Raw genomic sequence first — 12,822 nt, forward strand, 5'->3', positions numbered from 1 at the left:
ATGATGGAAACAAATGACTACACAAATTATCCAGAGATTGTTCGTGTAGCTCTGCCTGCACAATAGTGGAACTGATAGGATAGGCTCCCTAAATGAGTAAGTGGCAATCTACAAGAATAACACTTGTTAAGAGCGCACTTCAGCCCATTTCAAGAGAGGGACAGGAATGGTCATCAGGGATCACTATATTTCCCCAAGGTACCTCTTGTATGTAGATATTAGGTTTCAGGAAGTAAATATTTCATCCAGGGAAAGCTGAGGGGAAAGATGAGGGGAATCCAAAAATAGTTTAGTCACTGGCGAGACTTAGCTTGCTAGGTATTTTGGTAAGTTGTTTTTGTGCCTGGATTTTTATGGGATGAAAGGTAGGTTGGTAGTTGGGACTTTCATCTCCTTCCTGGGCCACTCCTTCCTGGGATTTCAGACTAGCCCAGACAGCTCACCAATGGGCTTTTAAACTAAATGACAGTAAGTCTGCAGGCTGAGGATGTGAGAAACCTGTACCACTAAGGATTTGGATCCAGAGGTTTGTAGCATCAAAAAGGAGACCCTTTGACATGTGTAAGTAACACATTTATTGTATACTTTGTCTGGTGGAGAATCCCTGTTTAAACATTACTGTGTTCCTGTCTCTGACTGCTATTTTGCCTCTATTTGACTAATACTACAGAGCTGTTCTCCCAACCATGTAAAAATGTCCTTATCATAATTTGGTTAACAGCTAAATGGTAGGACATTTCTAAAAAAAAAAAAACACTATTTATGAAGTTGCTTCATTTTGCATTTATGAATCAGTGTAAAGGTGCCCGTGGCCTTTAAGATTCCAGGTCCTTTGGTGGCAAAAATGGCAATTACTAGCTTTATTGTTGCACATGTATAAACACAAATTATTCATGCAATATTTATAATCCAGGCTGCATTTGCATTCAGTTTCTTGCACAGAAGTTGCCTTTTCCATATTTTCTCTCATTGGGCTGATATGTTGATTTCCTAGTCAAGTATATTATCAGTCTTGCAACCAATCACCTTGAAACGATCTTCCCCTTCCCGATCCTTTCACTGGGGAGATACATACCTAATTAAATCTATGAAAGGATACTCAAAAACTAGAATAAGAAGGGCGGCTTAATTAATAAAGAGTCTGGAAAATCTGAGTTACTAGAAAAGACTGCGGAGGTTTTTTTTTTTTTTCTATAATAAAAAAGATCAAAGGAGTGGAAAATGTGATCACTTTAATAAGAATATTAATGGCCCATAAAGAACATTATGTAACAACCTGTTAAAGTGGTGCTCAGCATAGGACATTAGGGCGCCACTTGTAGCTGGAAGAAAAAGATAATTAATCCTGAACTAAGAAAGTATGGAACACATTCATGCAAATTCTTCCTGAGGCAGCAAAATACAAGAAATTCGAATTTACGATTCCTGATTTTTTTTTTTTTTTGTGGAAGCTGAAAATATGTATAATAATATATCTATCTATATATATATATATATATATATATATATATATATATAGACAGATATTTGTTTATATTATACATAGAGGAGAAGACCAGAAACCAATGCAATCTGTGTATTTCATTTTTTTACTGTCTGTAATTTTAGATCATATACTTAAAAGGTGTCTAGATGCAGGTCCCACCACTGCACCCACCCCTATCTTCATAGGGAGATGCAGAAGGTGGTTGGGAACCCACAATCAGCCACAACCCTAGGAGGTCCATAAACAGCATAGCTTGTGGGGGTTTTGCCATTTGGCCAACACCTATTTAAGTCTATGGGAGGTACTCAAATTGCGTAATTTGCCTACTTTGGCTGCTTTTGGCTTCATGATCACCCCCACGTCCGTAGACAGGCTAGAGGGGGCTGAGGAGCACTCAATGTAAAGAGAGGTGCAGGTCCTACAGGTGGGACCCACACCTAGGGGTCATGTGGGTCTCATATTGGTATACCCCTTTAGGGTAGGGTCACACGTAACGGATGCGCTGTGGTTCCGCCAGTGACCCAACCCATTTTGTGCCTCCAGCTGTTGCCACACCCCTTCCCCCCGCCTCGCTGCGCCCCTGGCCTGCTCGCAGTGGCAATGTGATGTGCCTTTGTCTAGCAAAACCTTAAAGGGGTATTCCAGGCAAAAACTTTTTTTTATATATCAACTGGCTCCGGAAAGTTAAACAGATTTGTAAATTACTTTTATTAAAAAATCTTAATCCTTCCAATAGTTATTAGCTTCTGAAGTTTTCTGTCTAACTGCTCAATGATGATGTCATGTCCCGGGAGCTGTGCATGATGGGAGAATATCCCTTGCATGATGGGAGAATATCCCCATAGGAGCTGGACAGCTCTCGGGACATGAGTCATCAGAAAGCAGTTAGACAGAAAACAGCAACTCAACTTCAGAAGCTAACAACTATTGGAAGGATTAAGATTTTTTATAATAGAAGTAATTTACAAATCTGTTTAACTTTCCGGAGCCATTTGATATATATATATAAAAAAAAGTTTTTGCCTGGAATACCCCTTTATCTGTGTGGGGTTATCTGTGTGTAGTTTTGTGTTCACAAATCTTTCTACTCAGAAAAACCGCTGATTTCTTCCAAAAACTGCACCACTCTTGTCCTTAGGCAGTGTGTGATATTGCAGCCCAGTTACATGGAAGTAAATGGAGCCAAGTTGTAATACCACATACAACCTGAGGACAGAAGTGGTGATGTTTTAGGAAGAAAGTAGCATTTTGTCTTTTTCTTTCCCTGGATAACCACTTAGAATGTTGTGTTCTCTGTTCACACTTCTAGTTTTTGGGAAGTGAGTTTTTGTTATCCATCTATAGTCAGAGAAAAGCCTCTAGTCTTACCTAGTGACCACATTTTATAAGAGGGCACTCTCTTTTGTAGTTATTTATAGTATACAGCCCTTTTTATACATCTTCAAAATCCAGCAGACTAAGGGTTAATGTCTTTGTAACTATGAGATGAGGCGCGAACTCCTAGCAACCTATCACGTGACTGAGTTGGTCAGCTACATGCGTGACGTATATTCTGTGCGCAGCTGCCTCTGTCTAGTAGTCCGGCCCGCGCCTGTGACGTAGTAGTGGGCGTTACTTCTGCCTCAGTAACGCTTCCGGGCCGTTGGTGAGCGGCGTGACGACTCTGCACTTCCGGTCATGCGCACAATACTCATTCTTGCATCCACGCTGTTTTGTTTACACGTGTCGTCGTTACAATGAGCAACTACTATCCTCGGTAAGTCTAATGTATGCCTCATACGCCGCTATTCACTATCAGGTGTTATGTCACGTGTGCTTATATTTGTTTATATGTATTATTAGGAGTTACACTGTTGTGCATGTGTGGATGCTCATAGTGTACTCATCTGTATAGTGCACCACACTATATACACACACTATTATTGCTTATATGGGCACCTTAATTGGTATACATAGTTATATATGGTTTACAGCAATGTTTCCCAGCCAGTGTGCTTCCAGCTGTTGCAAAACTACGACTCCCAGCATGCCCGGACAGCCGGAGGCTGTCCGGGCATGCTGGAAGTTGTAGTTTTGCACTGACTGTAGGTACACATTAGAAAACATGGCTGTATTCCCTCATGTATGACACTGCTTGATTGTTCCATAGAGTGGACTGAAATGTCACTTGCTTAGATATAATGATCAGGATACAGATTGGTGCTGAAGTCCTATGCAAGTCTTGGGACTTCTGGAAAATCTATATCCTGATTGCTGTAGTTTATGTTGTATTAAACTGCGGGAGATTTAAATTGATATTCTACTGGTAGCTAGGGCTCTTACTGTTTTTTTTTGGCCTGTCTTGAACATTTGTTTATATATACATATACACACACACTAGCTGAGTACCTGGTGTTGCCCGGTTTTTCCTTCCTAATCCTTGTTGGGGAGGAAAATCAACAAAGGAGGAACTTTTGACTTAATATCCCAACCCTATATCCCGTCTGCATATCTCAACCTCATATCCCATCATCCTATTCTCGACTTCATATCCTGACCTCCTATCCCAGCCTCATATCCTGTCCTCAGGTTGGACTGATTTGTGATGAAAAATTAGAGATGAGCGAACTTACAGTAAATTCGATTCGTCACAAACTTCTCAGCTCAGCAGTTGATGGCTTATCCTGCGTGAATTAGTTCAGCCTTCAGGTGCTCCGGTGGGCTGGAAAAGGTGGATACAGTCCCAGGAGACTCTTTCCTAGGAATGTATCCACCTTTTCCAGCCCACCGGAGCACCTGAAGGCTGAACTAATTTACGCAGGATAAGTCATCAACTGCCGAGCCGAGAAGTTCGTAATGAATCGAATTTACTGTAAGTTCGCTCATCTCTAATGAAAATAGCTGAAAATAGAAGGGGACGTGGCTTTGTGGGACTGGACGTGATTTGCAAGCCAGACCGATGCACAAAAATGGTAGATGATAAAAGGGGTTGGGACTTAAAATGTGGGTGTGTCTTTGTGAGATGGGGTGTGGCTTGCAAGCCGGACTGACGCATTCACCAGGAGATGCAGAGCGGAGCTTGTGGAGTAAGGAACTGGAAGTTCTATATACTTGAAACAAAAAATGATTTTTTTTAAGGGTGTATGTAAGGGTTAATTTAACTACCATATCTTTTTATTTGACATATAAGTAATATATGTACCAGGTATTGAAATATCTCCAGCCGTAAGGAAGTTATGTGGGAACATACATTTTCATAGATTTGCATGGGACTTTAAACAAAAACCCGACCCTCGCAAATGGGGGTAGTTAAGGGTTAAATTTAGGGATGTCTCGATACCATTTTTTTAAAGACAGAGTACGAGTAGCGATACTTTAATTCTAGTACTCACCGATACCAAGTACGAGTACTTTTATTTTCAAGGGAATCTGACACCACGGTGACCCGGTTTCTGGCGCTGCTTACCGTGTGGGTTCCTTGTTGTGTACAATGGAGGCGGCTGCTGTAGTATGAGTCAAGATTTCTCTCTTCTCCATTGGGCAGAACAGGGAATTTGCTTTGGCGGCAAGAACGATGTCTCCGGAGCGATTGACTAACATATCAATTCAAGTTAGTGCAGGTGACTCTGCTGTAAGATTGTCTTTAATAGTAGGTAGTATAGATAGTTGCAGACATTAGTAGCAGCCCCCTGTAGACTGCAGCCCCCCTTGTAGACAACAGCTCCCTCCCCCCCCCTTGTAGACAATGCTCCCTCTTGTCCCCCCCCCTTGTAGACAATGCTCCCTCTTGTCCCCCTTACAGACAGCAGGCCCTGCCACTTTGTAGACAGCACTCCCTCTGGTCCCATCTTGTAGGGAGCTGGCCCCCGCCCCCCTTATGTAGGGAGCTGGCCCCCGCCCCCCTTATGTAGGGAGCTGGCCCCCGCCCCCCTTATGTAGGGAGCTGGCCCCCGCCCCCCTTATGTAGGGAGCTGGCCCCCGCCCCCCTTATGTAGGGAGCTGGCCCCCGCCCCCCTTATGTAGGGAGCTGGCCCCCGCCCCCCTTATGTAGGGAGCTGGCCCCCGCCCCCCTTATGTAGGGAGCTGGCCCCCGCCCCCCTTATGTAGGGAGCTGGCCCCCGCCCCCCTTATGTAGGGAGCTGGCCCCCGCCCCCCTTATGTAGGGAGCTGGCCCCCGCCCCCCCTTATAGACAGCACTCGGGTGTTGCCGCTCTGCTGTCCCGTTCTCCCGCTCTGCTGTCCCGTTCTCCCGCTCTGCTGTCCCGTTCTCCCGCTCTGCTGTCCCGTTCTCCCGCTCTGCTGTCTCGTTCTCCCGATCGCGTCCTATGGAGGAGCATGTGACATACACATCACTCTGCTTCCTCCATAGCGTTACGCTGGGCGCAGGGGAGGAGGAGTGACGAGTGTGTCACATTGTCCTCCATAGGACGCCATGATGCGATTGGGAGAACTGGACAGCGGAGCAGGGCCGCACAGCAGCAGGTATCGGACATGGTATCGGGGACATTAAATGAGTCCCCGATACCATGCAAATGCCGAGTATCGGCTCCGATAGCGATACTAGTATCGGTACATCCCTAGTTAAATTAACTATCCTATATTTTAAGTGGACATATAAGTAACAAGTGACTAAGTATTGTCGAAATATCTCCAGCTGTTTGGAAGTTATTCAGTAACATATTTTCCCCATAGACTTGTATGGGACTTTAAACAAAAACCCCGCCCCTCACAAATGGGGGTAAGTAAGGGTTAAATTACCTATTCTATGTTTGTTGTTGACATATAAGTAACACGTGTGCCAAGTTTCATGTTAAAATCTTTAGCCGTTTGGACGTGATGCTGAAACATACACACACATATATACATTGGCCCTCATTTACTATTGCAAACCCGACATGTTTTGTCGGGTTGTGTGCCAGATTCTGTCGCATTGCGCCAGAAATTCTCTGTGCCCCGACTAACTCTCCATTTTGCTAAGAAAACCAGAAAAAGGGGCGTGACCCCGACATTTTCACAAAAACCCAACATATTTACTAGGGTTTCCACAGAAAATGTGGTGGATTTGAGCTGAGGAAAACCCGACAGATCAGAGCATGTGTAAAAAATCTAAAACAAAAGCAAAGTGTAGGGAAAGTGGAAATGTAGGGAAACCTTAGTAAATACCGTGGAAAATAAATTGTAGGGAAATAAAACCCACAAAGAAACCTACACTCTAAGTAAATGAGGGCCATTGTGTTATATTATTATTATTAATCATCTCCTAAAGACGCCGCCTGTTTTTACCTTAATGACAAAGCCCTGGCATGTGTCTCTTTGACCCCTTAAGGACAACAGATGTAAACATCCTTCCTGATGCATTGGTACTGACCGCACCAGGACGTACATTTACGTCCTGTACGTGATACAACACCGGACCGGTGCTTGCATCATGCACGGCAGGTCCCGGCTGCTATCAGCAGCCAGGGAACCAACAGTAATGGCAGACATCAGCGATCGTGCTGATGTTCGCCATTAACTCCTCAGATGCCGTGATCAATACAGATCAATGCATCTGCGACAACGTGGGCGTTTTAAGGGATGATCGGATTGCCTGTGACACTGCTGTGGGGATCGGTCATCCAAGATGGCGGACGGAGGTTCCCTCACCTGCTCCGGCTAATATCCCGGGGTCTTTTTCCCTAGTCTGACATCAAGCAGACCAGAGAAGAACATCGCAGATAAAACTGATCAGTGCTATGCCTATGCATAGCATTGAACAGTTTTATCAATCTTTGTGAAAAGGCCCCTCCCCAATAAAGTTAAATTGTCCCTTTTTTTTCCCATTTAACCTAAAAAGCATAAAAAAAATAATTACCTTAATAGACATATTTGATATTGGTGCGTGCGTAAATGTCCCACTATCTAAATATAATTTAAATTATCCCCGTACAGTGAACGGCATTAACCTAAAAAACTGCTGCTTTCTGGTCATATCACACCCCAGAAAAATTAAGAAAAAGTCATCAATAAGTCACTTATATGGAAAAAGTGATGCCAATAACATCTACATGTCACAGCGTAAAAAAATGGGATCTCCCGTGATCTCCGTGCAGCACCCGCATTATATGCGGGGCTGCGTCTCCAATCTCGGAAAGCTCTTTGTTTCCGGGACTGGGGACATGACGTAACGCCACCCCCTACCCTGTGACATCATGCCACACCCACTCCATTCATGTCTATGGGAGGGGGTATCACGTCTCCAGTCCCGGAAACAAAGAGCTTTCCGAGACTGAAGAAGCAGCCATGCATAGAATGCGCCGGTGTGCTGCTCTTGGGACAGATAACCCCTTTAAAGCTTGTGTATATGGTAGATGCTGAGATTCTTTGTTACTATCTTGTTTACTTTTGTTACCTTTACACGTGTGACCTTACATGTGTTTGGATATATAAACAGTTTACTTTTAATTACTCTGCCTTTATTAATAATTTGCCCCTGAAGGGATTGCTATTGGCGCCAACTAGAGATGAGCGAACTTACAGTAAATTCGATTTGTCACAAACTTCTCGGCTCGGCAGTTGATGACTTATCCTGCATAAATTAGTTCAGCTTTCCGGTGCTCCCGTGGGCTGGAAAAGGTGGATACAGTCCTAGAAGAATCTTTCCTAGGACTGTATCCACCTTTTCCAGCCCACCGGAGCACCTGAAAGCTGAACTAATTTATGCAGGATAAAGTCAGCAACTGCTGAAGTTCGTGACTAATCGAATTTACTGTAAGTTCGCTCATCTCTAGCGCCAACCTTTATGTGTGTCATATTTTTTTTTTTTATATTTTTTCTATATTTTTCAATAAAGATTATGATTATACTTGGTTGAAGTTGTAAAGATTATGATTTAGAATACTTGGTCGAACATGTCGAAAGTTTTTTGTTTTGTTAAATGACGAGCACTTTAACTTCTTGGAGACTGTAATAGACTATTAATATTCCTTTGTCACTGGTCCATGCATTGCAGCTGCCAGACGCACATTCCCGGCTGCCTTGTCTGCACAGAAGAAAGTCATTCCAATTTGCCCTTCCCGGCGAAAAATATATAAAAAAATATTAACATTTCTCTATATTACCAGAATGAGATGAGATTTATCAGTCTCTTTTTTTTTTTTTTCTAGATCAACATTTTTCTTCAAAAACTGATTTTATGATAAGATTTCATGCTAATAACATGGCTCTGTAAACATTAATTTTCTTTTTATAAATAAACAAATGTCAACGTCAACACTCACGGTTTGTGTAAGGTGGAAAATGTCCTTGATATATATTCATATAATTGATTATTTTGTGGGGATTATATTACCAATTTATTAAGTAACTCATATTATTAAAAAAATTTCCTATGATAGCATTATTATAATAGAATTTTCTTAAATGAGCACTGTCAGAAACAAAAAAAAAAAAAATGTTGTGCATCTTGGCAAAACATTAACTTTTCTAATATCCTTCATAAGAAAATGTTATTTCCTTTATGTAGAAATCATGGCTTTGTCCAAGCTGAAGCTGTACTCATCTGTGCTCTCTCCTGTCTGATAGTACTCCTCTGTGCTCTCTCCCCTCTGATAGTACTCCTCTGTGCTCTCTCCCCTCTGATAGGACTCCTCTGTGCTCTCTCCCCTCTGATAGGACTCCTCTGTGCTCTCTCCCCTCTGATAGGACTCCTCTGTGCTCTCTCCCCTCTGATAGGACTCCTCTGTGCTCTCTCCTGTCTGATAGGACTCCTCTGTGCTCTCCCCTGTCTGATAGCACTCCTCTGTGCTCTCTCCCCTCTGATAGGACTCCTCTGTGCTCTCTCCCCTCTGATAGGACTCCTCTGTGCTCTCTCCCCTCTGATAGGACTCCTCTGTGCTCTCTCCCCTCTGATAGGACTCCTCTGTGCTCTCTCCCCTCTGATAGGACTCCTCTGTGCTCTCTCCCCTCTGATAGGACTCCTCTGTGCTCTCTCCCCTCTGATAGGACTCCTCTGTGCTCTCTCCCCTCTGATAGGACTCCTCTGTGCTCTCTCCCCTCTGATAGGACTCCTCTGTGCTCTCTCCCCTCTGATAGGACTCCTCTGTGCTCTCTCCTGTCTGATAGGACTCCTCTGTGCTCTCCCCTGTCTGATAGCACTCCTCTGTGCTCTCTCCCCTCTGATAGTACTCCTCTGTGCTCTCTCCCCTCTGATAGGACTCCTCTGTGCTCTCTCCCCTCTGATAGGACTCCTCTGTGCTCTCTCCCCTCTGATAGGACTCCTCTGTGCTCTCTCCCCTCTGATAGGACTCCTCTGTGCTCTCTCCCCTCTGATAGGACTCCTCTGTGCTCTCTCCCCTCTGATAGGACTCCTCTGTGCTCTCTCCCCTCTGATAGGACTCCTCTGATAGGACTCCTCTGTGCTCTCTCCCCTCTGATAGGACTCCTCTGTGCTCTCTCCCCTCTGATAGGACTCCTCTGTGCTCTCTCCTGTCTGATAGGACTCCTCTGTGCTCTCCCCTGTCTGATAGCACTCCTCTGTGCTCTCTCCCCTGTCTGATAGCACTCCTCTGTGCTCTCTCCCCTCTGATAGCACTCCTCTGTGCTCTCTCCCCTCTGATAGCACTCCTCTGTGCTCTCTCCCCTCTGATAGCACTCCTCTGTGCTCTCTCCCCTCTGATAGGACTCCTCTGTGCTCTCTCCCCTCTGATAGGACTCCTCTGTGCTCTCTCCCCTCTGATAGGACTCCTCTGTGCTCTCTCCCCTCTGATAGGACTCCTCTGTGCTCTCCCATGTCTGATAGGACTCCTCTGTGCTCTCCCATGTCTGATAGGACTCCTCTGTGCTCTCCCATGTCTGATAGGACTCCTCTGTGCTCTCCCATGTCTGATAGGACTCCTCTGTGCTCTCCCATGTCTGATAGGACTCCTCTGTGCTCTCCCATGTCTGATAGGACTCCTCTGTGCTCTCCCATGTCTGATAGCACTCCTCTGTGCTCTCCCATGTCTGATAGCACTCCTCTGTGCTCTCCCATGTCTGATAGCACTCCTCTGTGCTCTCCCATGTCTGATAGCACTCCTCTGTGCTCTCCCATGTCTGATGGCACTCCTCTGTGCTCTCCCATGTCTGATGGCACTCCTCTGTGCTCTCCCATGTCTGATGGCACTCCTCTGTGCTCTCCCATGTCTGATGGCACTCCTCTGTGCTCTCCCATGTCTGATGGCACTCCTCTGTGCTCTCCCATGTCTGATGGCACTCCTCTGTGCTCTCCCATGTCTGATGGCACTCCTCTGTGCTCTCTCCTGTCTGATGGCACTCCTCTGTGCTCTCTCCTGTCTGATGGCACTCCTCTGTGCTCTCTCCTGTCTGATGGCACTCCTCTGTGCTCTCTCCTGTCTGACGGCACTCCTCTGTGCTCGCTCCTGTCTGACGGCACTCCTCTGTGCTCGCTCCTGTCTGACGGCACTCCTCTGTGCTCGCTCCTGTCTGACGGCACTCCTCTGTGCTCGCTCCTGTCTGACGGCACTCCTCTGTGCTCGCTCCTGTCATATCAGACAGCACAGAGGAGTGCTAGCCTGTGCTTCAGCTTGGATAAAACCATGATTTTATAAGTCATGATTTCTATAATAAGGAAATAACAACATTTTCTTATGAAGTATAGTTAGAAAAGTTAATGTTTTGCCAAGATGTACAATATATTGAAGTTTTTTTGTATCTTACTGTGCCCATTTACCTATTTGCCATGCACCCCCGCCCCCCCCCCCCCCTTTCCCCAGCAGTGTCCTAAAAAAATGGAATTCCAGGTAACATTAAATGGAGAGATGGTTGGACAGGTTTAATCACTGCTGAGGCTTTTAATGTATGTTCACACTGAGGAAATAAAGCAAGTTATTTACTTAGTGGGTCTGCACTTTTCTGAAGTGGTTCCGAATTGGCGCTTATCTCCACACATAGAAGGGCCTGTGCAATTAACAAACTGTACTTCTCTGGTGGATTCCGATGATGATTGAACATGTTCAGTCTTCCACTTAAACTCAATAATTTTTTTAGAGGTTCCAGGTATTGCCATGTTGTGGCTCTAGTGATGTTCCAGTACCGAAAAGATGAGAATCCAACTTTTGAGAAAGTATTTATCCCAATTAAATGGCTTGACTCATCTGGTCCAGCCATTGCCTCTGTCATGCGTTTTGTATCTATTTCTTAGCCTTATAGATTGTAACCTCATCTGGCAACATCAAACTTCCCTTCTGCACCTTATTGTAAACCAACTGATTAAAACATAAACCACAACAAATTTATGTATGGTGACCACTGGGCAGACACAGTAGGTAGGGTAATGTTCAGCTGGTGCTTCCCACTTCTTATATCAATGTTGTCGTCCCACATGATCAACAGATAAGATATCACAGGGGCTGAAGTGGACAGTTAGCCTTAGTGCTATCTTGGGGGTCACTTCAAATGTCAAAGTAGAGTAGCTGTATTATAGAATACTCCTGAATGGAGGAGAGGTTAGCACTAGGGATCAACCGATATCGATTGTTTTAGGGCCGATATCGATAATCTGTGGACTTTAAGGCCGATAGCCGATAACTTATACCAATATTCTGGTATAAGTTATCCGCTATTTCAGCACAGCGCGATACCGATAATGTCCAAAATCGTGAATATCGGCCGATAATATCGGCCAAACTGATTCTATTATTATTCTTACTATTCTGCCCGTTTTGCAAAAAATAAGCCTCCTCTTATGTCCCGCCACTCCCCTGATGTCCCACTGTGGCCCCCAGTGCGCTTCTTTTCTCTTGTGGTCAATACCTCATGCTGTGGCTCAGCGAATAGTGTCTGATCGCGGAGGGCCCGCCGCTGGAACCCACCGGGATCTTCCTGCAGCAGCCCGCATTCTATGCGTAGCTACGTCTAAAGTTTCGGAAACCTCCGGGATTCCGAGACGGGGACGTGATGTCACGCCACGCCCCCTCCATTCATTTCTATGGGAGGGGGCATGTCTATGGGAGGCCACAACGCCCCCCTCCCATAGACATAAATGGAGGGGATGTGGCATGACGTCACGTCCCCGTCTCGGAATCCCGAAAGGGTTTCCGAAACTTCAGACGCAACTATGCATAGAATGCGGGCTGCTGCAGGGCAATCGCGTGGGGTCCCAGTTGCGAGCCCCCCGCGATCAGACATCTTATCCCCTATCCTTTCGATAGGGGATAAGATGTTTTTGCCTGGAATACCCCTTTAAATTACTAACCTGCATAATTCTGCAAATTCCTAACCGAAGTATAAAATAGCACTTCTTTTTACAACTATTCACCTGCACTATAACCCATATATTGGGTTTAGTGTGGGTGAAATGGCCTGTCAGTTTCTCTTTA

At 45.0% G+C, this 12,822-nt stretch overlaps 1 protein-coding gene and 1 long non-coding RNA gene across 7 annotated transcripts in view; one reads left to right on the top strand and one right to left on the bottom strand.

The window, feature by feature from the left end:
* The window catches only part of LOC130274202 (uncharacterized), a 75,636-nt gene extending 72,620 nt beyond the window's left edge, over positions 1 to 3,016 (bottom strand). For both annotated transcript variants that reach the window (XR_008844286.1, XR_008844285.1), the window contains exon 1: positions 2,855 to 3,016. This is a non-coding gene — a long non-coding RNA (uncharacterized LOC130274202). The remainder of the gene's footprint in view (positions 1 to 2,854) is intronic.
* RALYL (RALY RNA binding protein like) overlaps positions 1 to 12,822 on the top strand; it is a 738,312-nt gene that overhangs the window by 655,351 nt on the left and 70,139 nt on the right. The window lies entirely within an intron of this gene.

This window comes from Hyla sarda, chromosome 5 (assembly GCF_029499605.1).
Source record: "Hyla sarda isolate aHylSar1 chromosome 5, aHylSar1.hap1, whole genome shotgun sequence".
Taxonomy (NCBI): domain Eukaryota; kingdom Metazoa; phylum Chordata; class Amphibia; order Anura; family Hylidae; genus Hyla; species Hyla sarda.